Source organism: Balearica regulorum, chromosome 2 (assembly GCF_011004875.1).
Source record: "Balearica regulorum gibbericeps isolate bBalReg1 chromosome 2, bBalReg1.pri, whole genome shotgun sequence".
Classification (NCBI taxonomy): Eukaryota; Metazoa; Chordata; class Aves; order Gruiformes; family Gruidae; genus Balearica; species Balearica regulorum.
Genome location: NC_046185.1, coordinates 34,354,873 through 34,369,199, shown reverse-complemented (window position 1 = coordinate 34,369,199; position 14,327 = coordinate 34,354,873). Strand labels below are relative to the sequence as shown.

At 39.4% G+C, this 14,327-nt stretch overlaps 1 protein-coding gene across 2 annotated transcripts in view; it reads left to right on the top strand.

Annotated features, from left to right (window-relative positions):
• Window positions 1-14,327, top strand: part of HNF4G (hepatocyte nuclear factor 4 gamma) — a 66,135-nt gene that overhangs the window by 29,154 nt on the left and 22,654 nt on the right. The gene's annotated exons all lie outside the window — the stretch shown is intronic.

Here is a 14,327-nt window from a genome sequence, read left to right as displayed (position 1 = left end):
TTTTCTTTTTCTTTTTCTTTTTCTTTTTCTTTTTCTTTTTCTTTTTCTTTTTCTTTTTCTTTTTCTTTTTCTTTCTCTTTTTCTTTCTCTTTTTCTTTCTCTTTTCTTTCTCTTTTCCTTTTCCTTTTTCTTTTCCTTAATGTCTTTTTAAGATTCAATGATTTTGAAGACTTTGGAGTCCCAAAGTAATTATTTCTGCCGCATTTCCTAGAAATGGTTGTATTTTAGGATTTTTTTAACTGTTCCTTCCAAGAAAACAGTAGACAGCAGTGCTGTAGTTTTATTTCATTTTTTTCCCAAGAACACTATGCAGATCAAATGAGTCAAGTCACAGCAATCTTAATTAGAAAATGCTTATCGTGTTTCTTATCCCTAACATTTACGATATATCAAAAAAAAAAAAGTGTAACAGAAGTTTCAGTATTTTACTTGTACTTATTCAAATGCCCTGGCAAGGCCAAGTTTTAGCAACAAGTCGAATTTTTATTAGCCCAAGTAGGAAATAGACTTCAAAGAGCCAATGTTGATACTGTCTTTGGTGCAGTGATTTTGTTGTTGCTGCTAGGTATAACAGTCAGTCTACGATAACAGTACATCCAGTTCTAGACCTTATATCACCTAAAAAATAAAATCCTGTTACCCCAATTTTTTCCACCCACCTGCAGATTCTGAAAGTTTTCAAATGAATAATTTGTTGTATCTGTAATAAAACCTTAACATAAATGGTTAGGATACACCCACTTCAGTGACCTTTTCATCACCTAAGTGAAGTCATCTTTGTTTCCTTGCACCGCAACCGCTACTGACTCAGCCTTCCTGATTCCTAATTTGTTCTGCAGTTCTTTCTGATTAGGAGATTCTTTTCTACTGTGATTTTGCTTTGTTTTGGAAGTTAGAAGACTAAGTTTATATAGGAAGTTACTTTTGCCATTCTCAGAATTCAGCTAGGGGTATTCAAGTACTAATGTGTTTTAAATGCTGATGTATTTATAGAACTTATTGATCAAAAATGGACTGTCATCTTAGACATTTTTTTCATGTGTCTAATTAAGGCAACATTATCTGGAAGATGAATCAGTTTTAGGTGTTGTCAGGGCATTTAATCAGTAGAGAGTACGGTTGCTTTTTCTCCTTAATCAGATGAAAAGACATATACTTTTAATTCATTGTTTTGAAAAAACACCAAAACCTTGCAGTGCAACAACTTTTGTGTGTCTCCTTACATAAATCTAACAGATTAGTTATGATTTCTCCTTTTTTTCCAACATAGAGTGTAGCTTTGATAAGGCAGCTTAACTTCAAGTGGAAAGCTGTCCCTGCGGCTGTATCTACACTGCGGGGTATGTGCATGACAGTCCTGGCCCCAGGAGATGCACCTGAATAGCGTCCCAACAAGGTGGGGAAGTGAGCTGTGATCTCCGCAAGCCTTGTGTTTCTGGTTCCCCAGGCCAGAGGAGGTATCAGCTGGACTCTGAGCCTGTGTGCTTGGTGTACCTTCCAAAAGACATTGTAGAGGTCTATCCTCTGGTCACAGGGATTTTGAGTACACATTCACAAACCAGGACTGCAGGCAATACCATGCAGGACAGCTGTCCCACATTTAGGTATGGTAACTTAACATTTGCTTTGTTGATTTCTGTTATGAGGAATGTTCTTCACCTAGTTTATTTTTGGATTGTATTACATGTATCTCCATTTTTATGAAACGCAGAGATACCTGGGTCTGATTCTGTTAAGCCTCACTTGGTATAATGTCCATCATTTTATGATTGCACACATTACCATTCTTGTTAGGTTAAGACGCTCTTCCTGAAGCTCAGGCCCTCTGAAACTTATCTTAAGCTGGAGCAAACATCCGTTATGTGAACTAGGAGTATAACAATATTTTGATTTTTTTTTAAATTTGATAAAGGATGTTTTTTTCTGACATTCATAATCTGTAGCAGGTGGGATATGTTGTATGTCTTGAGAAAGTGCTCAGGTGTATAGTGCAGGAGGTAGGTCTCCAGCCAGGGTGTCCACTTTCAGCTCCGTTCTCGAATTTTGGGGAGTCATTTGCGTAGATTCATGTCACCTAACTCCAGGTGTCTATTGTATTTGTGTGAGCGCTTTGGTTAGACAACCAGTGGGATGAATTGGGTGTTTTGAGAGGTGTTTCAGTTCAACCTACTGTTAAAGACAGGTTTAATGAATCTGTTTAGAAGTGCCTCTTTCTGATCATTGTATACAAAGTGAGTTAGGCATGTAGTTTGCATGCAGATGACTATATTGTAGACACGTGGACTCGAGTGCCATAAACGCTATCCTTAGTTGTACTTTGCCTCACTTCTCTGTTCATAAAAAGAGATCTATAGCTTGGCCCTCACAGATTTGAAGAAAATGCTGCTGACTGCAAGTTTCTCAAGTAAAATGATGGAACCTACCTACATGAATACGTTAAAAACAAGGAGTAAGGCCACATGAATACTGCTGATGTACAGAAAACCCACCCAGACACAGCTGTTATATATAATATTTAAGGCAGAACTGATCAAGTAACCTACCTTATTGCAGCTACACATATTTTTTCAGATTGGATCTTGATGATTTGCATTGTGTTTTTACTTGTAACTGCACCTATAACTATTTTTCAAAGTTTCCTCTTATCTGCTCTTAAGATAAAGTACAACTTTACAGGGTTGCTTCTCTCATAGTTTCCATACCAGTGAATTTCTTCCTGCTCAGCTTGATCAGTGTTTTGGCTTTATTAATCAGACAGATGCAGCCCACCTTATTTTTCTAATATTTATCATCTGCTTTTAAAAGGAACTTCTACTAATTTTGAGCTTACTAAAATCACTGTTTAAATATGCTAGGAGCAGATATATCTGTATTTCTTGGAAGTCACAGTAGTTAATGTTTTATTCTTATCTAGGAACACACCTAGAATGTGTTAAAATTAAGAGATAACCATTGGCCAATTGCAGAACAGATCAGTATATGAATAGCAGAGAATAGCCTTAGCTTGTTCTCCAGAGCATTCTGGTATATGTCCACTGGGATCTGAATTTACTGGCTTAAAGTGCAGATGCCTCTGCCCATAAAGATACTGAGTGTCCAGGGCTGTCATGAATATCTGTTGTTTGTATTTTCAAGGAGATACTGTTGTCATTTCATGTTTGCTGAAACCAAGAATGACTTTGTTCTTGGAAGGAAAATAATGTAACAATTTTAATGTGAAATTTCTTGGTTTATGACCTAGTGTAATGGTTTCCTTGGCCCAATTTAGGATTTTTAGAATCTTTGAATTGCTGATTTCGATATGCTTTACAAGCTAGATTTTCAGCAGTACTCAATCCCATCATATATTATCATTCTCAGAGGGAAAACTATCTCTTTAAAAATCAGGATATTTTACATGCATGCCTCCTCAGGAGATCAGTTGTTCTAAAAATCTTCATATTTATTTCATAGAATCATAGAATCACAGAATGGCCTGGGTTAGAAGGGACCTTAAAGATCATCTAGCTCCAACCCCTCCGCCATGGGCAGGGACGCCCTCCACTAGACCACGTTGCCCAAAGCCCCATCCAACCTGGCCTTGAACACTTCCAGGGAGGGGACACCCACAACTTCTCTGGGAAATCTGTTCCAGTGCCTCACCACTCTCATAGAGAAGATTTTTTTCCTAATATCTAATCTAAATCTACCCTCATTCATCTTAAAGCCATTACCCCTTGTCCTATCACTACATACCTTTGTAAACCGTCCATCTCCAGCTTTCCTGTAGGCCCCTTCAGGTACTGGAAGGCTGCTATAAGACCTCCCCGAAGCCTTCTCTTCTCCAGGCTGAACAAGACCAACTGCCTCAGCCTGTCTTCATGGGAGAGGTGCTTGAGTCCTCTGATTATCTTTGTGACCCTCCTCTGGACTGACTCCGACAAGTCCATGACTTTCTTGTACCGGGGATCCCAGAGCTGGATGCAGTACTCCAGGTGGGGTCTCATGAGAGCGGAGTAGAGGGGGATGGTCACATCCTTCAACCTGCTGGTCACAGTTCTGTTAATACAACCCAGGATACAGTTGGCTTTCTGGGCTGCAAGCACACATTACCAGGTCATGTTGAGCTTCTCAACAACCAATGTCCCCAAGTCCTTCTCCTCAGGGGTGCTCTCAATCCATTCTCCACCCAGCCTGAAGTTATGCTTGGGATTGCCCTGACCCATGTGCAGGACCTTGCACTTGGCCTTGTTGAACTTCATGCAGTTCGCACAGGCCCACCTCTCAAGCCTGTCTAGGTGACTCTGGATGGCATCCCTTCCCTCCAGCGTGTTGACCACACCACACAGCTTGGCATCATCAGCAGACTTGCTGAGGGTGCACTCAATCCCACTGTCCATGTTGCCGACAAAGATGTTAAACAGCACCAGTCCCAATACAGACCCCTGAAGAATGCCACTCATCACTGTTCTCCACTTGGACATTGAGCCATTGACCACAAGTCTTTGAGTGCGACCATCCAGCCAATTCCTTATCCACCAACCCGTCTATCCATTGAATCCATGTCTCTCCAATTTAGAGACAAGGATGCCGTACGGGACAGCATCAAATGCTTTGCACAAGTCCAGGTAGATGATGTCAGTTGCCCTTCCGTTGTCCACCAAGGCTGTAACTCTGTCAGAAGGCCATCAAATTTGTCAGGCATAGTTTGCCCTTGGTGAAGCCATGTTGGCTGTCACCGATCACCTCCTTATTTTCCATGTGCCTGAGCATAGTTTCCAGGAGGATTTACTCCATGGTCTTGCCAGGCACAGAGGTGACACTGACTGGCCTGTAGTTCCCCAGGTCTTCCTGTGTTCCTTTTTTGAAAATGGAGGTTATGTTTCCCCTTTTCCAGTCAGTGGGAACTTCACCGGACTGCCAGGACTTCTGACATATGATGCATGGTGGCTTAGCAACTTCACCCACCAGTTCCCTCAGGGCTCGTGGATGCATCTCATCAGGTCCCAGAGACTTGTGCACCTTCAGGTTCCTTAGAAGGTCTCGAACCTGATCTTCTACAGTGGGCGGTTCTTCATTCTCCAGTCCCTGCCTTTGCCTTCTGTGATTTGGGTGGTGTGGCTAGAGCCCTTGTTGGTGAAGACTGAGGCAAAAAAGTCATCGAATACCTCAGCCTTCTCCGTAACCTGGGTAACCAGGTCTCCTGCTTCCTTCCAAAGAGGGCCCACATTTTCCCTAGTCTTCCTTTTGTTGCTGATGTACCTATAGAAGCTTTTCTTGTTGCCCTTGATGTCCCTGGCCAGATTTAATTCCATCAGAGCTTTAGCTTTCCTAACCTGATCCTTAGCTGCTTCTCTGTATTCCTCCCAGGCTACCTGCCCTTGCTTTCACCCTCTGTAAGCTTCCTTTCTGCATTTGAGTTTGTCCAGGAGCTCCTTGTTTATCCATGCAGGCCTCTTGGTATTTTTGCCTGACTTTTTCTTTGTTGGGATGCATCGCTCTTGAGCTTGGAGGAGATGATCCTTTAATACTAACCATCTTTCTTGGGCCCCTCTTCCCTCCAAGGCTTTGTCCCATGGTAGTCTACCAAGCAGATCCCTGAAGAGGCTGTAGTCTTCTCTTCTGAAGTCCAGGGTAGTGAGTTTTCTGTGCGCCCTTCTTGCTGCCCTAATGATCTTGAACTCCACCATGTCATGGGCACTGCATCCAAGGCTGCCCTTGAGCTTCACATTTCCCACCAACCCTTCCTTGTTGGAAAGAACAAGGTCCAGCATGGCACCTCTCCTTGTTGGCTCCTCTGTCACTCGGAGAAGTTGTCATCAGTGCATTCCAGGAACCTCCTGGATTGCTTATGCCCTGCTGGGTTGTCCCTCCAACAGATATGGGGGTGGCTGAGGTCTCCCATGAGGACCAGGGCTTGTGATTGTGAGGCTGCTCCTACCTGTCTATAGAGACCCTCATCCATTCAGTCTTCGTGGTCGAGTGGCCTGTAGCAGACTCCCACTGTGATGTCCCCTGTTCCTGCCCTCCCTTTAATCCTGACCCATAAGCTCTCGGTCAGCTCCTCATCCATCCCCAGGCAGAGCTCCATGCACTCCCGCTGGTCATTAACATAGAGGGTGACACCCCCTCCTCATCTCCCCTTCCTGTCCTTCCTAAAGAGCCTGTATCCTTCCATTCTAACACCCCAGTCATGGGAGCCATCCCACCACATTTCCATGATGCCAATAAGATCACAGCCCTTCAGGCGTGTGCACATCTCCAACTCTTCTTGTTTATTCCCCATGCTGTGTGCGTTTGCATACAGGCATTTAAGTTGGGCCCCCAATGAAGCTGACTGACTGGCTGAATTCCTTTGTGCTGCACTTCAGGTGATCTCCTGCTGACCTGGGATCCTTCTCCCAGCTCTGGGCATCTATTGCTGGCACTGGCATCAAACTGGTAGGAGTGGAATAGATTGAGGTTCCCCTCCCCTGGCAACTTTAGATTAAAGCCCTCTTCACCAGCTTGGCCAGCCTATGACCAAAGATGGCCTAACCCTTCTCTGGCAGACAGACCCCATCAGCCCCCAGTAGACCAGGTTTCTCAAAGCAAGTCCCATGGTCTAAGTAGCCGAACCCCTGGCTGTAGCACCGGTCCTGTAATCATTTGTTGATTCACCAGATTTGACTGGCCCCTTCATATTCCTTCCCTTTGACCAGGAGGATTGATGAAAAAATGTATTTGATGCATAAAATGTAGTTATTTTGTTACTTTATAGAGCTGATCCAAAATATCATTGAAACAGAATATATGCCTTTATGCTTCCACGTTGTTCCTTTATTTGGGTAGTATTTTGAATTTTCTGTCCCTTTGCTGTACTTTCAGTTTAAACTCATAGTGTTTAACCCACTATGAACTTCTCACTAACTGATTTTCATAACAATAAAAATGAGAGAAGTTGTCAAGCTAAGCATAACCATGCCAGTGTCTTGGAAGAGTTAAGCCAAGTGTGTTAACACAACATTCTTTCTGCAGGAATGTGATGAGTTGGTTTAGACTCTAGTTAAAAATTTTAATTTTAGACAGAGTAACTGAAAATAATGGAACTTGCCTGACTATTCCGTTATTTAATTAGCCTTTTATGCAGGACTAAGAGTTATATAGTCACTAGCATGGGCAGAAGTGTACTGAGTTTGTTTTGAAACATTATGTAGAATATTTAACTCATTCAGTAGAGAACAGGATACAGAAATTAGAAGACTTGCTGCAATTAATTCATCACACAGAAAAGAAAGATTCTAGGCAAACTGAAAAAAAACCAACCAAACAAACCTTGCCTTGATACTGGGTAACCTTTTTTTGAACTCTTTTATTGTGTATGACAAAGGCAAGGTTGTTTATCTGAGAATATATATATAAAGTTATATGGTATTTCTCAAGATAAATGTGGATAAATTGCAAGGAAAATTCATTTAACTGGCTAAATAAAACATTTTTTATGAGCAAGTTTGCATAAAAACCTGCCAAGGAGGCTTATTAAGAAATTACTAATCACCTGGGGATGACTGAACAGGAGTGTTTAGTTTTGCTTATCAATATCACGATGGTTTGGTTTTATCTTATGCCTGAACTCTTTCCTCTTTTCTACTCATTTCATTCGGCTCTGCAGGACAAGTCTCTGATTAATTTTCCTGTGTTTATCAGAAAATAATAAGTTACCTGATCCAAGCAAATAATTAACAAGTAACTCCAGTCATTTAACGGTAAATCAGGAAATCTCACTGCAAAACTCTATGCTACAAAAATCCTTTAAGCTCTCTAAACTGGCAACACTTCATGGCTATTGTGTTTTCAAGAATAAAATGAACTAAATAATATTCAGTTAAAATAGAAATATTAAATACTAAAGTTTACCTAATTTGCATACCTGACAGTAAACCGCATCTGTTGCTATGTAAAAAGCAAAGGTATCCTCTTTTTTATCCTCTCCCCATGAACATACACAATTTTTGAATAGTGTTTGCTAACCCCAGATAGGATTAGCAAATCTACTGTTAATCTGGACACAAAGCAAGCACAGGAATGGATTGGAGTGGCAAAATACAAATTTACTACTAGCTTATGGAGAGAATCCAAACATGGACAATATAGTGTCAAGAATTACTATGGTCCAGTATGTAGGAGGGTGAGCTTGCCCCTGTCAAATCCATTTTTGTAGGTATACTGAATGATAATTCAGGAGGCAAATCCAGCTGTCACAAAAACACTGAAAATAAATTCCTATGTATACATACATAAACTTATACACATACATATGTATATATAAACCAAGATTTTAAATCTTCATAACATTTGATATCTAATTTATAGTGAGAATTACAGAAAGACTGGAGAGTCTGGGAGGTTTCAGGTGTGTTACATTTTCCATTCTCCCCCAGAAATTTAGAATAGTTGTGGTCCCTATGTGACCTCTTGGCTATGAGATGGTTTTGCCTGGATTATTTCCTGCTCTTCAGCAGTGGTATTATTTGGTGAAAGGCTATCCAAAACCCCTGTCCTAAGCTGAAGGCTGAAAAATCTCAGAAGAAAGCTTTTAACTATTAGCTGCTGACATACAATTATTATAGGTGTAATCTAGCTGTCCTTAGTTGAAGAAATTCACTGCAACTTGAGAATATTAAAATGAAATAATAACAATAGCAAAAATCTTCCTGATTCTGGTAGGTAGTCAAGGGTGGGAGCTGCAGGACCACCGCACACAGATACACCGCTGGTTTCACTAAACCATTGACAGAAAGGAGCACAGGGCATCTGGAAAATGCAGAAGATATGACCTTAATAATTTTGGTCTGTGCAGAGTGTGGGGGAACGCAATGTGAGAATCATCCTCAAAACACATCTTTCTGTTAAAGAGAGAGGACAGCGAAGAGTTTATGAATGGGAATGTGTCTTGTACTTTGTGAGATGCTACCCATGGCACCCACTAATATTCTGAAAACTGATGTATGTGTACATGTTTAAGTGATAAATAAAATCAGATAAACCAGATAGCTTTGTTTACCTTGACCTTAAGTAGTGGATGTAACATCTTCCCTTTGCATATGCCACCGTTATATTACTGTTGCTATGCTGGTAGCATATCCCTTCAATGACAATGTGGTATATAAAATGAATAAATCATTTATCCTTTTAGCTGCAGAGAATGATATTTGGAATAAGGGGGGGAGGATCTGAAAGTGGGATATATCTTCAGCCATTGTAAATTATCTTAAAAATTATCCTGCAGCAACTATTCTTTAGGCTCAAAATATTTTAGAGCTTTCATATTCCTTTGATATTTCCCCTCAAGTACAGACAAGGCAAAGACTCTAGTGGATGTGAGATTAAAATTATAAATTGCACTTCATAGACTTTGGAGTGTTAAATCTCCTACTGAGCTTTGAAACTCTGATGTAGACTAGTCATTGACATCTTCATAACTATTTTGGCAATATTTACAGCTTGAAAAACATGCTAAACAGGGCGGGTCCTTAGTATTTGACTAGTCAGAAGCCAGGCATGTTCTTTATTTTCTGTGTTTATTCATATTCATGGCTGTTGAAGTTGTAGCTGGGTGTTCCGCAAGATAGATACTTTATGAAGCCAAAAGCATAAATATAAAGACAACTCAGAGCTTGCAGTAATGGTCTGTTCCCTGTTACGCCAAAATGAAAAAAAAAAACAAACCAAAAAAAACCCAACAAACCCAAACCCAACCCTCATCATAACTTATTAAAGAAAGCTATGTATTTTTGCTGCATGATACAGTGGACCCCAACATAATGAATCACCAATTCCAATGAAAAAAAGAGGCAGATTCAATATGTGCAAGAATCGCATTTTTATAGAGTGCCTGGGGTGGTCTAAGTGTCTGAAAATGTGTGTAATGGAAACAGGCTTAGCCTAGATTTCCCACAAAGATTTGTACTTATGTTTCACCTGGCATGATTTGTTGCAGCTAATCTTACCACCTTGCCTAATAAGTGTGCTGTGAAAACCTGTTATTCAATTCTGTTACTGGCTTTGCCTTTCTAGTGGTTTATTTAACCACTATATTTTTAGGACAAAGTCAAAGGAAGATGCAAAATGAAAAGGCCGAGAAGCATCTAAGTGCCATAAATTTACTCGTAAAGCTGATAGTTGGTGCTGGGTTTGAGAAGTGCATATGAGATGGTGCCTTTGATCATCTTACTGGAAGCAGTTGTGCTGTGCATTTACTCTCATGATGCACAAATTGTTCTGAAAAATCCTTTAACTTTAATCAACTCAAAGGCAACTTTGTCCTTGTTTGGCTCTGAGCTTTTTTTTTTGGGAGGGGTGCCATGACAACATTGGAGACCTGCTATAATATTTTAGCATTCTAGAGGACTGTAACCATGTTTCCATCATGGTATTGAGGTCTTAAGCACAAAAGGCTATTTATTTTCCAAGAAGTCTAAGTAGTTTGGTAATACATGTTTAGATTTTATTACTCATTTTTAGATCTTATTCAGCTCTAACATTTTTGCTTAAAAAAAAAAAAGCCATCAATCTCTATCAAGTACAGTAATACTACAGTGTTACAAATCTTTTCATGTCAAACATGAAAATCATCTTATATGTTTTAGAATACAGCAAACATTTCCCAGTCATTACTCACGGACCATTTATGAAATGCTTGAGGGTGGGTGGCAGCAGAGCTGATGTGACGGTGACTGGCAGTGTTCTCCCTGGCGCTGAGGGTGTGTTACAGGAGAGGGACGCTCAGTCTCTGGTATTACATGGGCGTGTGTTTTTGAAAGCCAAAGTTGAGATTCCCTGCTGGCGTGCAGAAATTTGCACACCACTTCCTGAGTAAGAAGCTTTCAGCAAATAAACTCTCTAACTTGGGGATCTTTGGCTGAGTGTACTGTAGTAAGGTGACATTCTGGCTCTGCTCGTATGATTTCATTAGGCTTGGTTGGTACAGACTCCCTGCGTACCCCGTCTCGTGTGTGTGCCAGCAAATGGGAGGAAAGACGTATCAAAATGTGTGTTTTATCAGCATACTGGATAAATATGCCAGCTTATTGACAAAAATAGGTGGCCTTCTGAGTATGTCGCCGCCACCTCACTGTACTTTCAAAACCAAAGGAATACTGTGAAGATGTATTCCTTACTTAGAACACATGAGAAATAAGAAAAAAACCTCAAAACTTTAATAAAGACTTTCTTGTAGGGACTTACATTTCTTAGTAAGCTGGAATAATAAAAGGACATATTGCTACTTATTAAAAAAAGAAAAGGAAAAAAAAAGAAAAAGAAAACCAAAACTTTTTTCAGTAGTGATAGTAGTTTGAGATTTGTTTTTATTTTCAGGAAGACTTTTATGGAAATAACCTTGATTTTATTAGCTTGTATTCTATTTTATACCACAATCAGAAAGAATGATTACAGTTAATATGGAGAGCTGACCAATTAACGGAAGTTAATAGTCTTAAAGATAAGATAGGAATGCTTTCTGTATGTGATTGTGAGGTCATCAGATTTAAAGAAAAAACCCAACAAAACCACATGAACAAAAACATTATTGTGTAGCTTTCTCTTTCTTCACAATTACTCCAAAATTTATTTTGAAAAATCATTTCTAACTCAACTTTACAGTATCATTTATCTGAAAGGAGTGTTTCACAGTTTGACTAATTATACAATTTTAAAACTTCTGCTTACCTAAGGCTAATATGTCTTGGCTCTCAGCAGTAGATGATTTGACTTACAATTTGAAAGAACATCTTATACTATGAACTGCCAGGTCATTCATAATTTGAAAAACAGTGCAGGTGTCCAATATGAAAGAAATCTGCTGTGTGGGGGTCTGAATAGTAGTGAACATTATAAAGCTTGGACTGACATAGGACCAAAATCTGTTCGACATTAGCTTTCCTCAACTGCTCTAATTCCAGGACTGCATTCTGATCCACCTAAGGCAGAAAGAAAACATATTAATATTTTACAGTAGTCATTTAGTATACATTAATTGTTCATGATTTACTTCATGATGCCAAAAATTCCCCAGAAAGCACATTTTTATGAATGCAAGGTTTGACTGTAAGAAGTTGCCTTAGCAAAACATGGGAAAAAAAAAAATAGTGTAAAGAATGGCTTTCCTATAGTGTACATTTTTCCATATTAAAAAAATCAATTGAAATGAGTTCTTATATGACAGAAGTATGAAGGGTCAATTCATTCCCTCTCTTTAGTAGTCACTGAGGGGCCTGCTTTGGCAGCACTGGAGAAGTTCTGCTAACAGCAGTGGGAACAGTAGGGTTTGATCACATCATACAAGATATCTTCCATCTTACATTCATTCCCTTATTTTAAAGTTACTCATATGCCAGAGTGTTTTGGGGACTGGAGTTTTGAAGTAAAACTCCACTAGACTTCGATATGTTTGTATTTGTGCAGCACACAATTTTGGTATGAAAAAGCCAGAGATTATTTATAGAAAATCTTATCAAAACTTATGCACTAAGCAACAAAAGATAATTCTGGTTAAAATGTAAGCCTTTGTATATTATATTTAATTTTATTTATTTCATGTGGTGAATCATGTCATGTAATTAGTAACTAGTTTTGTAACAAATACTATACAAATGCAACAAATTGTAGCAAATACAACAAATTCTACAACTGAAGAAACTTTTCAAACTGAACCTTCGGATAGTATAAAATGGTTCTATTTCATGATGAAACTACTGTGATTTCCTAAACAAATATGGGCTTTCAGTAACAAATAGTTTTTCATCAATCTTAGTTTAGAAAGGTACTTAGTATCTTTAAGGAAAAGAAAAAAATACTAGCTATGGTTAAAGACAGTGAAATTTTGTACACTTCCTGTACTTTGAAATGATACTTTCTGAGTAGAATTTCTTCCATGATTGTAGACATGAAATATTCTAACATTTCAGTCATAAACTGAAATATCTTGCAAAATTCCTATATATTATTTGCCTTCTGTAGTGTACAGGAAGTATTTGTGGTTACATTGGTGGTCAATAAATATGTGCTATTCATATGAAGGCAGGACATTATAGATTTGCCCTTTTTTAAGTAGTAACTTTTGCAGGTTTTTGATATCTCAGTGAATACGAGATCAGTGGTTTAAAGGAAAAGGAACAGTAGGTTGAAAAGGACAGCCCCTATGGAGACCCTCCAAAATCTGCAGAGAATTGGTGCAAGCAGGAACACAATCGTAAATGCGCTTCAGTGGGGGGATAGCTCTTACCTAAGAATCCTGTTGGCATAATTAGGCCACTGGACTCCGCTGGGGTGAGGAGGAGAACTGGACTGAGACTGCAGCCGAGTGGCCACAAGGAGACAGGATGATTTGTGCCTCTCAGGTAGCCCTGGGGACCTGGAAATTAGAAGGATGAATTTTGGAATGCTTTTTTCATAGGTCTTTTCATGTAAATTTTACTTTTTCTTTGGCAGCTTGTCTGTCATTGATTGATTGATTGATTTTAATCAAAGAGTTGTTTTATGGTGCCTTTTGGTGGCTACCTTTACTGAACAACAACTGCAGGCACTCTTTCCATCCGAATAAGCATTTCAATGCTGTATATATGGTTATTGGCTCTTGTTAATTAAACATAAACTGGACAGTTTTCCTGTATATGTAATTTTTAATGTAGCAGTTGTTCAGCAGCATAAAGTTTTCTGTAAAGAATTTATTGAGAAGTAGTAACATTTAAAATTCTTCTATCCAGCATTTAAAAGCACCTGATTAGCAAGTGAAATTCATTTATCTTTTGCACAGATTCAAGCAGCTTTAAAAGATGGGTTTTAACTGGGTTTATATATGCCATGTGCAACCAACTGATGAGCAGTGGACCTATGCAGAGATTATTCTTTTCAGGGAAGGTGAATGATATTTTTTTCCCTGTGTATCTGAATGGTGCTTGAAAACATCATGCTGCCAATCACATCTTGTGTGAAGAAGAGCTGGAGCAGGAAGCCACCTTCTGTGCAAGGTCCAATGCCTAAAGCCATTGCGGCAACACAGAGCGTGATGGAGGGGAGCTGTACACTGGCCTTTCTAGCTGCAGAGCTTGTGTTGCTTGAGGCCCTGGTTAAGCGTGCCTGCACAGCCAGCTCACCGTCGCTGTTAAAGGATGCTAACAGTTGTAAAAATGGGATGTTTTGCAGCTGTCTTTTAAAATATGATGACAGATGTTGGATGTTTTGGGTATGAGGATAGTCCATAATTGTATCATCACACTTCCTTATTGTTCTGAAGAGAGAGAACAAAATGGCACATGAACCTGCAGTCTCTTGACATAGAACAACCAGAGCGGTTTGTGTAGCACTGT